The sequence below is a fragment of the Buteo buteo genome, chromosome 7 (genome assembly GCF_964188355.1).
Source record: "Buteo buteo chromosome 7, bButBut1.hap1.1, whole genome shotgun sequence".
NCBI lineage: Eukaryota > Metazoa > Chordata > Aves > Accipitriformes > Accipitridae > Buteo > Buteo buteo.
Window position 1 is genome coordinate 24315330 of NC_134177.1, and position 13140 is coordinate 24328469.

Consider the following 13140-nt stretch of genomic DNA (forward strand, 5'->3'; position numbering starts at 1 on the left):
ATCTTTTAATTTTATGTCTCTGTGTGTGTATATATATATATATATATATACACTTGCTTATACCCTCATGTCCTGCCCTGTGAGGTACTGAGCAGGGCAGGGCTGGCTGGGGTAGCCCCCATTGGCACCAGCACGCTGCCAGGCTTGATCCAGAGGCTGCGGTGCCGGTCCAGGGAAGCATCCCCACCGAACCAGTGCTGCTGCAGCTGCTCAGCCACACCACCCAGTGCAAATTCTTCTGCGCTTCCATGCTGTTGGACACAGGGATGACTGCAAGTGTGGTCAGAAACATTTTTCTATGTCTGAGCTGTAGCACTCAGCTGACTAAGCAGGCTGATTCAGGAAGACCTGTTGGCTGAGCATTTCACATGTTCTGTGAGATCTTTCCACATCAGAGGTGGCACCAGGAATCTCTTTTCTTCTGCTGTTAGGAGCTGTTTCCTGCAGGATCTTGCAGCCAAGCCCAGGGAGCCACCAGGGTAGGAACTGGAGGAGGACAAGGGGACTTTGAGCAGGGAAGCCAACAGGATGCCGCAGGTGGATGATGTGTAAAGGGTCCAGGAATGAAAATCCATCTCACAGGGGTGAGAAGTTGAACTGTGAAATACTGGAGGTTGCTGCCAGGCTGCTAAAAGACACAGCCAGTGCAGAGTATACGGGATATATATCTGAGAATGCAACACATGGGGCAGCGCAGTGGCTGAGCATGCTGCTTGGGCATGTCAGCCAAGCACTGCTGGACTGCTGTGTTTTCTTGGACAGCTGGGGATGGTGTTTGTTGCCTGGGTATGAAGACTATCTTTGCTTATGTCTGAATATTTTTTTTTAATTTGGTAAACTTGCAGCTCGGGGGAAGGGAACGCCTGCCAGGCTTGGGGGAAGAGAGGAGACCCTGCAGTCCCCAGTGCAGCGTGTAGGTCCAGCACCCTGTGCAAACCCCAATGCACCAATTCAGGTGCCACTACAGAAACTGCTTTTGCTTTTCACCCACCCAGTCACCTCACCGTGGCTAGAGTAAATTCTCACTCTGTATAACACGAGCCCGCTTAGCTGTGAGTACAAAGTGGGAGGAGCTTCAGCCCCCCCTCCTCCCGTGCCTGTCTGCCCGATCCACCCAGCAAAAGCTGCAGCGTCCAGTGCAGCGTCCCAGCGGGAGCTCGTGGGGCCACAGGAGGCAGCTTTGCCCGCCAATGCTGCTTGCTTTTTGTACCGCAGGCAAGGCAACTGCAACATGTGAAGTTCAGAGCAGCAAAAAGTTACGGCATCGAGCGGCCTGACCCAAACCGTCCCCAGTGAGCGCAGGAAAGGGATGTGGAGACACAGAATTAAGAAGAAGCTGAAGATAGAAGCCCGTCAGCTGGAGCCGTACAGTGCAGTGGAGCATGAGGAGCTTCAGGACATCTCAGGAAACCAGGCCAGCAAGTCCCACACTGCTGCACAGCAGTAATGCATCAGATCCGTGGGTGCAAGGTTTCACCTTGTAGCTTGTGAGAAATTCACGACCTGTTCCATAAAAATGTATTTTTCTGCTTTAAAATCACGTTGTGTATTATACTGCACTAATGGACAATGTCAGCTTGATCTATGCTGGGAGCGATGTGGGCTTTTTTCGATTCAGGCCAATCCGCATTTGTCATGGTGAGAATAATATACGACTAATTACCTACCAGGGACACAGAAACAGCCCAAAGCCCTTCCACGCCGTGATGGGAACTAGCAGAAAACCTCCAGCCTATAATTCACCAGCAACCTGACGCACGGGGCCGGCTGAAGTCCAAGGCATGGTGCTGCGTCACAACCCCACATCGGAGCCCTGAGGTTCGCGACATGGAACAAAGAGTTTTCTGACAGTGCAGAGGGTGCAGGAGGTTGGGGCAAAGGGGGGGGGACACAACAAAAAAAGAATAATAAATAAAACTTATAAACCAATAAATACCAAATAATAAAATTTAGCTACTAAAAATTGAGTAATAAAAAGAATATTGCAGACTAAATGCCAGTAAAGAACAAAAGAACACTAATAACGAATGAAAAGCATGACAAATAATAACATTTACATAACAATAAATAACAAAAGGCATGACAATAGACGTTAAATAGTAACCATACACAACCCCTGGAGCGGGGTTGCTTTGGCACCAACACTCCAGCCCGGGGGGCGACAGGGCAGCAGCTCGACGGCGCTCGCCCTCCCGTCCGTCCCGGGCTTCCGGGCGCGGCCCCCGCCCCCCGCCGCTGCGCCGGTCCGGCCTGGGCGCCGCCCTCGGCCCTCCGCGCCGGCAGGGGGCGGTGGCGTGCGGCAGCGGGCGGAAGCGTCGCCGCGCTCCGCCGCTCGCCGCTGCCGCCGCTCCGCCGCCGGGCGAGGGAAGGGCCGCTGCGACGCAGCAGAGCGCGGGGCGGGGGGGGGGAGGGGGCCGGGCGAGCCGGGGCCGCGCCGCGCCTCTGCCTGCAGCTGCCGGAGCCGCGCCGCCAGCCGCCGGGACCGGGGCGGTCGGGCCGCCAGGGGCAGGCCCCGCCGGACACGCCGCCGAGGAGGCGCCAGGCCGCCCTCCGCACCGAGGTACCGAGGCGGCGCGGCGGGGGGAGGCCGGCGGCGGGTCAGGCCCAGGGCCGGCGCGGCGGGCGGTGCGTGAGGGGGAGCGAAGGCCGGCGGGCCCGACGCGCATTGTCCGCCGGCGCGGGGCCGGGCCGGGCCGGGCCGGGAGGCGGCGCCGCCGCGGCCGGTGCGTGCGGGGCGGCCGCTCGCGGCCGGACCGGGCCGCAGAGGCCGTCTTCCGGCCCGACCGGTGCCCGCCGCCCTCCGGTCCCCTCTCCCCGCCCGGCGGCGGCCGGCGCTGGGAGGGACCGGCCGAGTCCTGCCGGCCAGACTGGCCTCGGAGGCGGCGCTGCCTCCCCGGGGCTGGCTGGCGGCCTGGGGAGTGGGGAAGCTCCCGGCTGGTACCGTCTTCTTGAGGGGTTGGGGGTGTCTGTGCCGTTCTGGGGGTGGGGGGTGTCCGTGCGTTTGTGTGTAAAAGCCGGAGGCGGGCTGAAAGGGAAAAGAGCACAGAGCGGTCCCTGCGCTCCGCTGGTGCGGCAGCGCCTGTTATCCCGAAGTTCCTCAAATGCCGTCCCCGGGTAATGACTTGATAGGCGAAACCGCGCGGGGTTTACCTCAGCCCGCAGAAACGGGGCCGCTCCTGGGGTGGGAGGCAGCCGCTGCTGCACGGCACCTCTCGGGATGGGCAGTGCGGGGGAATGCTCTGTCCCAGCCGGGTGGCAGGGGGAAATGCGGGTGGGCAGTCGTCACCGGGGTTAGCCTTTTGGTCAGGAGAACACCCGCTTAAAACCTCGTCTTTGTTATGTCCTTTATTACGTGGATTGATCGGAGGTGCGGAGCAGGCGCTAACTTGCGCAGTCCTCTCAACGTCCAGGTCTGAGGCCTCTTCCTACAATTGTTATTCATGTTCGTAGTCCTAATAGGCCACTGGGCAGAAATAACTGTATGTGAGGGCTGTTAAGATCCTTTTTTTTTTTTTTGCAGGCTACCCCATAGAAAGCTAACGTAGTGTCATCTCCGTGTTCCATAGGAGAAAAAAAGTTTTTTCATTCGTTTTTCCTACAAATCTGTGAAATACTACTAGTATTGAAACTAGGATGTATCTGGTATTTGTTGGGGGTTTTTTTAGATTTTTTTTTTTCCCAAAGAAAATTTAATTTTTGGTAAGTGATCATCTAGGTGTGTAGGATTTATTTAAAACCTTTATGCTGTCTTATGGGAATGGTGTGATTTAATTTGCATGATGAGTCAAAGATTAAATTACATGACCTAGGCTCTTTAGTTTCAGTGAGGCAAGTAACAATGCTTGGAAGAACAGTTTAAATGTAGATCAGAAATGAAATCTGATTAGCATAAAAATATTGTAAAGTTTTGTGTGTGTGTGTTTTTTTTTAAACTTACCTGTCAGAAACTAATTCAAGGCCCTGTGTTTTTCTTTCAGCAGCGTAGTTCATCATCATCAGGAAATGTGTCTTCCTTTTTAACGTGAAGAGCTCATGAAATAATATATTGTCAGAGGAAATTTAACATCCTGCGCTTGCGCCTTGGCATTGAAGCTTTTAAATAATAGATTTTTACTATTTAAAACACTGTACTTTTATTTAATACCTAATACTTGTTGCTGTGGCATATGCCTTTAATTACAGAGAAAAAAAAAAGGCCAAGAAATATTCTGTGAATTAGAATAAGCATGGTACCTGTTTTGGGGTCAGAAATAACTTGGGGTTTTTTTTGTTTTTTTTTTTTTTCAGTTGCCCTGTATGAATTGGCAGCTTATCTGATCTGTAAGAGTGGCATGATGCCCCATGGCACTGTGTCTTGGTAGGATTCTGTCTGTCGTGGACTTGCTGTTGTAAGAATATTGTATTTTACAATTAGCTTCATGGTTGTCTTGTGACATGAGAAACTATTGAGTCAGCCAGCTAGTGTACGCTTCGCTTAAATTTACTTGTATTTCAACTGTATTCTTGATGGTAGTGTGATATATGTGTTGTTGGGGACTTTCCTTAGTCAGACAGAAAGAGTACCTTAGTATAGGAGGAGGCCGTGTCTGGTGGTGTTGGGAGAAAGCAGAATAAAGGTCTTGTAATGTAGGTTTGTATGTATGGACTACTGTGCTGCTGAATATTTCTAAATGGTGATAGCATTGATTTTTTTTTTTTTTCAAGTTAATTGCATTCTCTTACTTATGTTGACATGGAGTTCTGAAATTTCGATGCGTTCTGTAGGCATTTAACACATGGTTGTAGATGGAGAATTAGAAAAGAGAATTCATATTTTTTTAAGATATATGTATTTATGCAAATAAAAGAGACTAAATAAAAGTGCCAGTTAAGTAATTTACTTTGTGACAATATGTCTTTGAGTGATAATGATGCTCTTTGGGTATTATCAAGCACAGACAAATGTGTATTCCCAGTGGGGGAGTGTTAATATTAAGAAAACTCCATCTCTTGGAATTCCTTGATTGCTTTTATGAAACATTTATTCAGGAGGGAATGGTATCTATTTTGCATTCTATTGTGGAAGCTAATGCGTTAGTTTCTTATTAATTAATGGATGGTAGTCGAGTGAGACCTTACTGTTGCACTGTACATGCTGCACTTTCTAGGTTTTTTTGTGGCATTTTTGCAAATATTAGAATTACCGACCAGTGTCCTCCCTTCTGAATCAATTCTGTGTTGAGTTTTTGCATATTTTTTTAACAAGATGTTTGCAGCCTTAATTTTTGTGTAAAATCTGTCTGAAAGCTTTGATAATTTCTGTAATGTGCTCAAAGGCTTTAGACACTTGCTAAAATGATGTCTTTTCTTGTAGGGCATGTAGAGTTTTGGAGTGGCACTCCAATACTTGATGCTGGTTTGAAGCAGGGGGCAGGAAGGAGCCTAGATGACCTTTTGAATTCCCTTCTGGCCCTTTTCTGCACTTCTGACACTTTTATAATACGGTTTAATTACAAGAGCAGCTATTAAAGTATGATTACCTTCGTCTAATTGGAGGCATCTTGCAGCTTTCTATCAAAAATAAGATTTAACTCATCTGCTCGTTCAAGATTAATAGTATCACAACAGCCTGCAGCTATTTATGTGAATAATGTGAAAAGCAAAAACATGAGTTGAATTTTGAATATTGTACTTTCTACATTGTACAGTTGAAATCTTGTAAATTTAACAATTTCTGGTAAGGAAACAGTGGGCTGTGTGCACTTTTACTATTTCTTAGCTGCAAGTTGAAGCCAGGTATTAATCACATTGGACAAAAACCTTTTAGTTGTTCAGTGATCCTAAGTCATAGTGTTCACTGTAACTGTACTTTTGTAGCTGTAGATAAACCTCAAGCAAGGTGAAAAATACCTTTTCCAGTTAGTGCTCAAGATTGTGCTGTTCTAACAGGAGAACTTTAAAAATGCTACTTGCCCCACTTATTGTCTAATTTAGGGTGTTTATTGGTCTGAATTGTTTGCAAATTCAGCTCTCATTCCTTTCCGTCTGGGCACTCTCTTTTTTTCTCTCAATATTGTGCTTCTTGCACCACACAACGTAGAGATGTGAGCCAGAAGGAGGCTGAATGTCTTCAGTTAGAAGGTGAAACTTTATGCTGAGATCCCTCCCTCTTCCCCTCCCCACCCCCCCAAGTGCAAACACAAAGGTTAAATTAGAAGATGAGGCTGTCTTGAATTATTTTAATGGGCTTGAGCTAGGCTTTTAAGTGCATGCTTCAGGAGGACCTAAGGCTTAAACTGGTGTCATGTGAGTTTGGTCTTTCTTTAGCCTGAGCAGATTTATGTGCTTTTGTTATTCCACCTTAAGATAAAATGGCACATTCATTTGTCCCTGTTTAAATACTCTTTGTAAAAAAGATTGAATTCAGGATTGATCCAAACTGGAAGCAGCCAAAATACTGTGTGTTTACAGGAATAACTGTGGTTGTTCCTCAGCAGCCTTCCTGGCCTGTTTTTGTCAGACAACATTAATTTAGAAAGTAAATTGCTTAGGGTATACTTAAACAACTGCAATTTGCTTTCTAATTCTTGTTTTGAGCATTCTATCTAATACTTCATGTAGTCAGAAGACACTATAAAAAGCTACTGACTCTGGACTTCAAATGGAAGGAAGCAAATTTTCTTCGCTGAAAGGAAGCAAATTTTAAGCCTGTCCATAAAGGCATAAAATTCCAGGGGAAACCGCTGAATGCTCTAGCTAATCTTTCTGTTCATTGGAAATCCGCTACTTCCAATAAAATACCTAGTTCTTTTCTAAAGATCTGTTTCCTCTGTAATTCTTCCCTCCCCTTCAAATACTCAGAGAATTCATTGCTACAAAGTTAAATATAGCAAGACAGTTAAAAAATTGAGAAGTTATAGTTAGTACAGAACTGTAGTATTAGTGTAACGTGTTTTTCTAAGTTCAGAAACATCTTTGGGATGAAGTTGTTTAGGGGTTACTACTTGGAGTTATTTTAAAATGTTTAGGTATACTGTCAAGTGTTTCACAGTGAAATGGCTGCATCAGTGAAAAATTGCTGTGCACTGCTTTTGATCCTTACACTGTTGTGCATTTTTAAAATCAATTTGTATTGATAACAAATTCATTTTTCTTCCTAAAAGAATGTAACTAAAAGTTTAACTGCAAACCATGCAAGATATGAAACGTGACACTTTAAAAATAGCTAAGATAGAACTTGGCTGTAAATCAAATTGAATTAATAAGTCAGCTTTTCAGGGAGTTAAATATGTGTGATTGCGAGAGAAGTACTTATGTTCAGACATTTGTGTGTGTGAAATGCCTTATCTCCTTTGAGGTTATCTGTGTTAAACATAAAATGAAAAAATTGAGAAGTGTTCCCAGAAATGTGGAACGAATAATCTTTTTCTGGCTGCTAGAAGTGCCCAGGCAAACAACTGACATCTGAAGAAACACCTTTCTGAAAAGTTTTTATTTACTGACTTTTAAGTAAAGCATGCTAGTGCATAGAAATACGAAGAAAGCCTGTTGAAAAGATAGTTGCGGAAGGCCCCTCTGTCTCACTGGCCAGCTCTTGTGTCTGGTGCCACTTTGGATTTTGCTAGGCAGAAGCCAACTGTGCGACTTGCCCTATCATTTTTCTCTTTACTCCCCTGGCCAAGAGCTCACCTGGGAAGGCTTACCATGGATGGATACCTTTTTTTTCAAGTATTTGTTCAGAGCCATGCCAGCTTCCCAGCTCATCTGCTGTGGAGGTTGCTTTAAAAAAAATCTATAGACATTGAACTATCAGTAGCCTCTTGTATGGTGTGGTAGATCCGTGTGCTGGTGGCATACATTCAGAGCATCCTGCTGCAATGGAGTCTCTGACCTCTTCCTCTGGTTAAGCAGTTTCAGGAGTTTTTGCTACAGTTGTAGAAATGAGGCAATAGTTACTTGTGTCATTATATTTTACTTTGACTGTTACATGTAAAGTATGCCCTTTACTGCTTTGGCAGATGATACTCCTTTTGATTTATTTCAAAAGGTGTTTTTTTGCCTGATGTATTGTAATGGTTTATAAAATTAACTAGCCTACAACATTTTGAATTTATTGAATATTGTCTATAGACAGATTAAAAGCAAAAGAAGAGTTTGTTCACAGAGAAGTAGGATTTTAGAAAAGAAAATGTAAGAGATTTTATGCTACTGAAATGAGACCTTTGTGATACAGACATGCACTGAATGTAACACAAGTGAGCAGTGAGAAGTTTCTCCCACACAGTTTATGAATGCATCCTTCTTCTAACCTGTAACACCTGCTATTCAAGTCCTAAGTTTCTTCTGACTGGAGATTGGTAGTGTTGGAGAAACTTTACGGGGGAATTTAAAGAGATACCTTGTAGGGGAGAGAGTTGAGGCACAGTTCTTGATAAAGACTTTGTATATGCTCAGTACTATGTTAGGAAAATGTTGAGAAAGCAAAGTTAATCTCTCAAAAGTTAACAAATATTCAGAACTTCACTTTGCTTATACTGATCAGGTACAAAAAGTTTGATTAAGTGATTGTTCTCAGTTTTTTTTCAGCAGGACCTTTTGTTCCATCAGTGCACAAGAGAACGCTCAATGAAGGGGCATCCTTTGCATTTACTTGCTTAGTCAAAATGTAGTATTTATTCTTTTCCTTTATTGCATAAAACTCAGCTCTCTGATGACAGGAGGATTCAGGTCCTTGTGGGTTTTTCATTGGTTCACAGATACTAATGAAAGTACATTTCACAGTGTTCTCCAGCAGCATGGTGATTCTCCCCCTTTTTTTTCCAAGTAACAATGCTTAAGCACAGAGAATTTTCTCCTGTGTTTGAGTGCATGACATTGTGTGTTGTCTGGTGGAGCACTTGAGAGCTTACACTTCCAAAGCTTTTTTTCCAGTGGCATCCATTCGTGATGTGAGATTCAGTTGCCTAGACATAGATATCTAGTATTATTTTAGATACCCAGGCATCTGCCCACGACAGGTAGGAGGTTTGTGATTTTCCGAAGGAGCAGGTGGAGACCAGCTGTGCTGTTCTAGTGCATTTTCAGTGACATTTGTCATTCAGGCACCTGAATTGCTGCCATAGTATTAGTTGTTAGTCTCAGAATCTCATTTTGGACTCCCAGAACAGGATGGGTACTTAAGTAGTGACCACATTAGGCACTTGGCTTATGTGTTGCCTAATGAGAAAGGAAGATTCGGGGTACAGTTCTGCTTTCTGGAGCAGTACATCAGAGTCTTGACTGAGGGACCTGGTTTTCTTGCATGCTTTCCAAATTGAAAATCAAATAAGGAAAAGTTCCTATGGAAAATTTGTCTTTTTTGTAGTCTAGTATAGTTTGGCAGTGGAATGAATGAAGGCTTCTCTTAAAAAAAAGTACAATCAAGGAAAACTAAAATAATCAAGATAATCAGAAAACCTTAAATGTCGTCGTGTTAGGTGTTGGACTCGAGGGCCTCACTTCTCGAACATGAGAAATTCAGCTTGTCTTAAAATATGGTCTGAAAGCAAACACAAGCTCCAGTGACCATGTCACTAGTCTTTTTCCATGGATTTCATCAATAAGGATCAACAATGAAGGAAGCTTCTTGTAAATATTCTAAGTTTTCTAAACAAGTGCTGTTCTGGATGTGATTAGATTTGTAATCTCTAAGAAAAGCAGTGTATTGACTCATCAGTATTGACTAACATAGTTCCGTTTTACATCTATAATTGACATTGAGCAATATTTAAACTCTGCTAACTCTGTAATAGGGTGGAGCTGGACTAAACAGTTTTTCTGTTAGGAAATGCATCCATTCACAGAGCGTTTTGAGCAGAGTCCTGGCATAGCTGAGCAGTCTGACTGGCGTTACTCTTAACCCCCGTGTTACGGTGAGGGGAATAACATCCTGAGATCCGAAAGAACCTCTTTATTTCAGGATTATGGAATATCTTCCAGAAAAGTCCCAAAAACTTCAGGGTGTTTGTGCGTGATGACAACTTCTGACTGTATTGAAGTATTAAATTCTGTGAAAGAATTGCATGTCAGTTTTCTTCATTCCTTTACCTTGGGAAAAACACAGCCTCCAACCCCCCAGCTTTCTAACTGGTGATTCTAGTTATTCCTTCCTACCTGTATATATATGTTTTTATCTATCTTAAAGAGAAATGAACTCTGTGTAGTGAGCTTTCATTCTTGTTTGGGAAGTTTATGTATATATGCTTGTGTGCATATGTATAAATAAAAAATGTTAACAGCCATATAGGCATGAATTTATAGTGTACATCCAACAGAAGATGTATTATGTTTTTTCCTTTGAGACTGACCATGCAAGGCTTTTGGCTTCCATTAGGAATTGCACTGAATAAGGTCTCAGCGTTGCTGTGGTTGAGTTTGTTGGAGAGGAGTCTGAAGAGTAGTTCTGTTCTCCCTCTGGCGTTGGCAGTTGCCCCTCATGTATTTTCGCACGTTGAGGACTTAACAGTATCAAATCTAGGAAGAAATGTCAAATCTGTTTCAGAGTTAGCCGTTCTTGAGCTCTTTAGCGAACAAGGATTGTTGGCCAGAAATACAGAATATTTCTTCTCTAAATGGGTTATTTTTGACTTTCAGAATTACTTACAAGCATTGAAAAGTCTTAGTGAGTACAGCAGAAGTTTCTGCAACTTGTCACTTGTATTTATTATGGTACTCTTCACTTTCAGTGTTGTGCATTCAAGCCTCTGAGATTTATACCAAAACTGAGAAAATCTGGACTTTCATCAAGTCCCTAAATTAGATAACCAAACTAAACTAATTTTAAAATGATTGTGAATGGGAAAATTAAAATCTCTATTTTAGGAGCTAAAAGGGAAATCTGGATAGTTTGAAAAGCAGAAAAGTGTCTTTCACATTGTTTATTTAAATCGTTTGACATAGCAGTGAAAAAAAAGTTATTTTAATAGATACCTGAATCCTCAGAAGTCCCCTGATTTACTTCTGTATCTAATGGATGGTTGATCAGATTTCAAAATTGGCACTGCATGCATTTTATTTCTGTTATTTTCAGAAATTTTAAAGATACCATTACAGATTATCTTGTAGAATTTATAACCAATAGTTCATTTTGACTGCAGTCAAACCTTAGGTTATAGTTTTAAACCAGAGTCTTGAAACCATAACCTTACCTTCTCTTTCTTAAATTTAGCATTTTCATGTTGATTACTTATGTTGTTGAAAATGGAACTACAGTATAAAATTTTTGGGGGAGAATTATTTCTTTTGGCTCGCCTTTGTAATTAGAACAAGTCTTTTAGCATAGAAAAGATTTTTTTTTTTTTTTGAAAGAAAGCTTTTGAATAACTTATGTGCTTACCAAGGCTGTGAATTTTGATAGCTGCAAATTTTTATTTCTAGAGTATTTGATTGTTTTATTTAAGGGCTCTTGGTTTGATCGAAGCCTCTTGGTGATGTAGAAAGCAATGACATTATACTATTGTAAACTATCAAAGTAATTTTTATAATCCCTTATTTAAATAAAACTAGTGTTAAGCTGGTGGACAAATTAACAATTTTAAAGGTTGTTTTTGGTTTTTTTTCCACATAGCCCTAAGGAAGAGAAGGGGTTGACAGGATACTGATGTAGCTGAAATAATTAATAATACACAGTGTAGGAGTGTAAGTATCGGCTAAATTGCAAGCATTTCCACCCGAGCTTGGTGTCAGCCCTTTGGAAGATCTGCTGTCCTTCAGAACAATTTTTTTCGGTAGTTACAGAGATGATGTGCAATCATTCCTTGGGTAAACTTGTAGACATGATATCTTCTGCTAGTGTTCAAGTTTCTCTTGGTAGTGTTACACAGTAATTGCATTAGAGGCAAGCTGGGAGCTCTTATTTTAGTATTGCGAAACAATTTGATAGTTCCTTTTTCCAGTCCGACTCTTAGCAGATCAGATAAGGGTACTGTCCCTCACAGATGCTTCAGTTTTTCCACTGTGTTAGTTGGCCTAATGCTGGTTGCTGCTTGTTACAAGCCTCATTTTTTACTTGCTCTCTAGACTGGTAGCTCTCAAACATTTTAGGTTTGTGGACCTCTAGGTGTGTTGCAGGAGAGGTGCTGACTGCTATATAGAAAGTATCAATGGTTCTGGTTTTAGTTACAATTTGTGAACCCTCTGGGCTGTTCTGCCTTGGAGAATTACATCTACAACAGCTTTTGCTAGCTGCTTTGAAGTAAAATCAGCTGGGAAGTCTTCCTTTTGGAAAGGTCCCTTTCTGTTATGGTATTCCCCCTGCCCCCTGCTTTTTTTTTTAATGCAAAAATGTTTTTTGAAACTTCGGGGCAACCTGTCTTAGTTCTAGCAAGCAGGAACTGTAAGGTATTTTCTTGTGACCTTTGGCTGGAATAAATTTAAATGCTAAACTTTTTATGAGGACCTTCTACCTGCCTGTTCCAAGGTTCTTATTTTCTTGCATTTGTTACTGTGAAGGAAGCAGAGAATTTCCCTTGCCATGATGGTGTCTACCTGAAAAGATAACTCAAGTGTCCCCAAAAGGGAAAAAATACATGAAAGGTAGCATGTATGTGGATCTGATGGATCACCACAGGCATGTGGCATGTTGTTTCTATTCTGTTTCCATTTAAAGTACAAGTAACTTTCAGTAACGAGAACTCTAAGGTGGTCTCAGGAGGTTAAAAGGACTTTCACATGCGTTTTCAAGAATATCTGGCTTTTCAGAGTGTGTATGCTGACATATACTGCTGTATCTTAGATCTTTAGACTGGCGTCTTGTGAGTCATCAGGAGGACTCTTAGCTAGGTTGGCATGACAAGAGCTTGGACACATTTTGGGGGACAATCCAGATCATTCCTCCTTCTTGATTCCTATGCTGCGGAGCATTTCATGGTATGAAGTGAAGTTCAGGGTTAAGTTGAAATGCCTGTCCCTTTGCCTCAAAATATTTGCTACAAAAGGAAAATACAATGGTCTGGTGTTAAAAGTTCTGGCTCTCACCTCATCTCTTCTGAAGGTTTGTGCCATGGATAGTTCTCCTAACCCTGGTATGCATCATCTCTGCTCTTAAATATATCTTTCCATGCTCTGTGATCTGCCTTGCCCCAAAGGAACACACCTGTCTTGGCAGTTGAGGTGTGATGTGGT

At 42.9% G+C, this 13140-nt stretch overlaps 1 protein-coding gene across 2 annotated transcripts in view; it reads left to right on the forward strand.

The window, feature by feature from the left end:
- The first annotated feature begins 2408 nt into the window (after positions 1-2408).
- Positions 2409-13140, forward strand: part of CAB39 (calcium binding protein 39) — a 42853-nt gene continuing 32121 nt past the window's right edge. The window contains exon 1 of one of the 2 annotated variants that reach the window (XM_075031939.1): positions 2409-2560. The gene's annotated coding sequence lies outside the window, so the exon portion shown is untranslated. Of the gene's footprint in view, positions 2561-4339; positions 4358-13140 lie in introns of those variants that run through there. The other variant, XM_075031940.1, reaches the window with a different exon arrangement.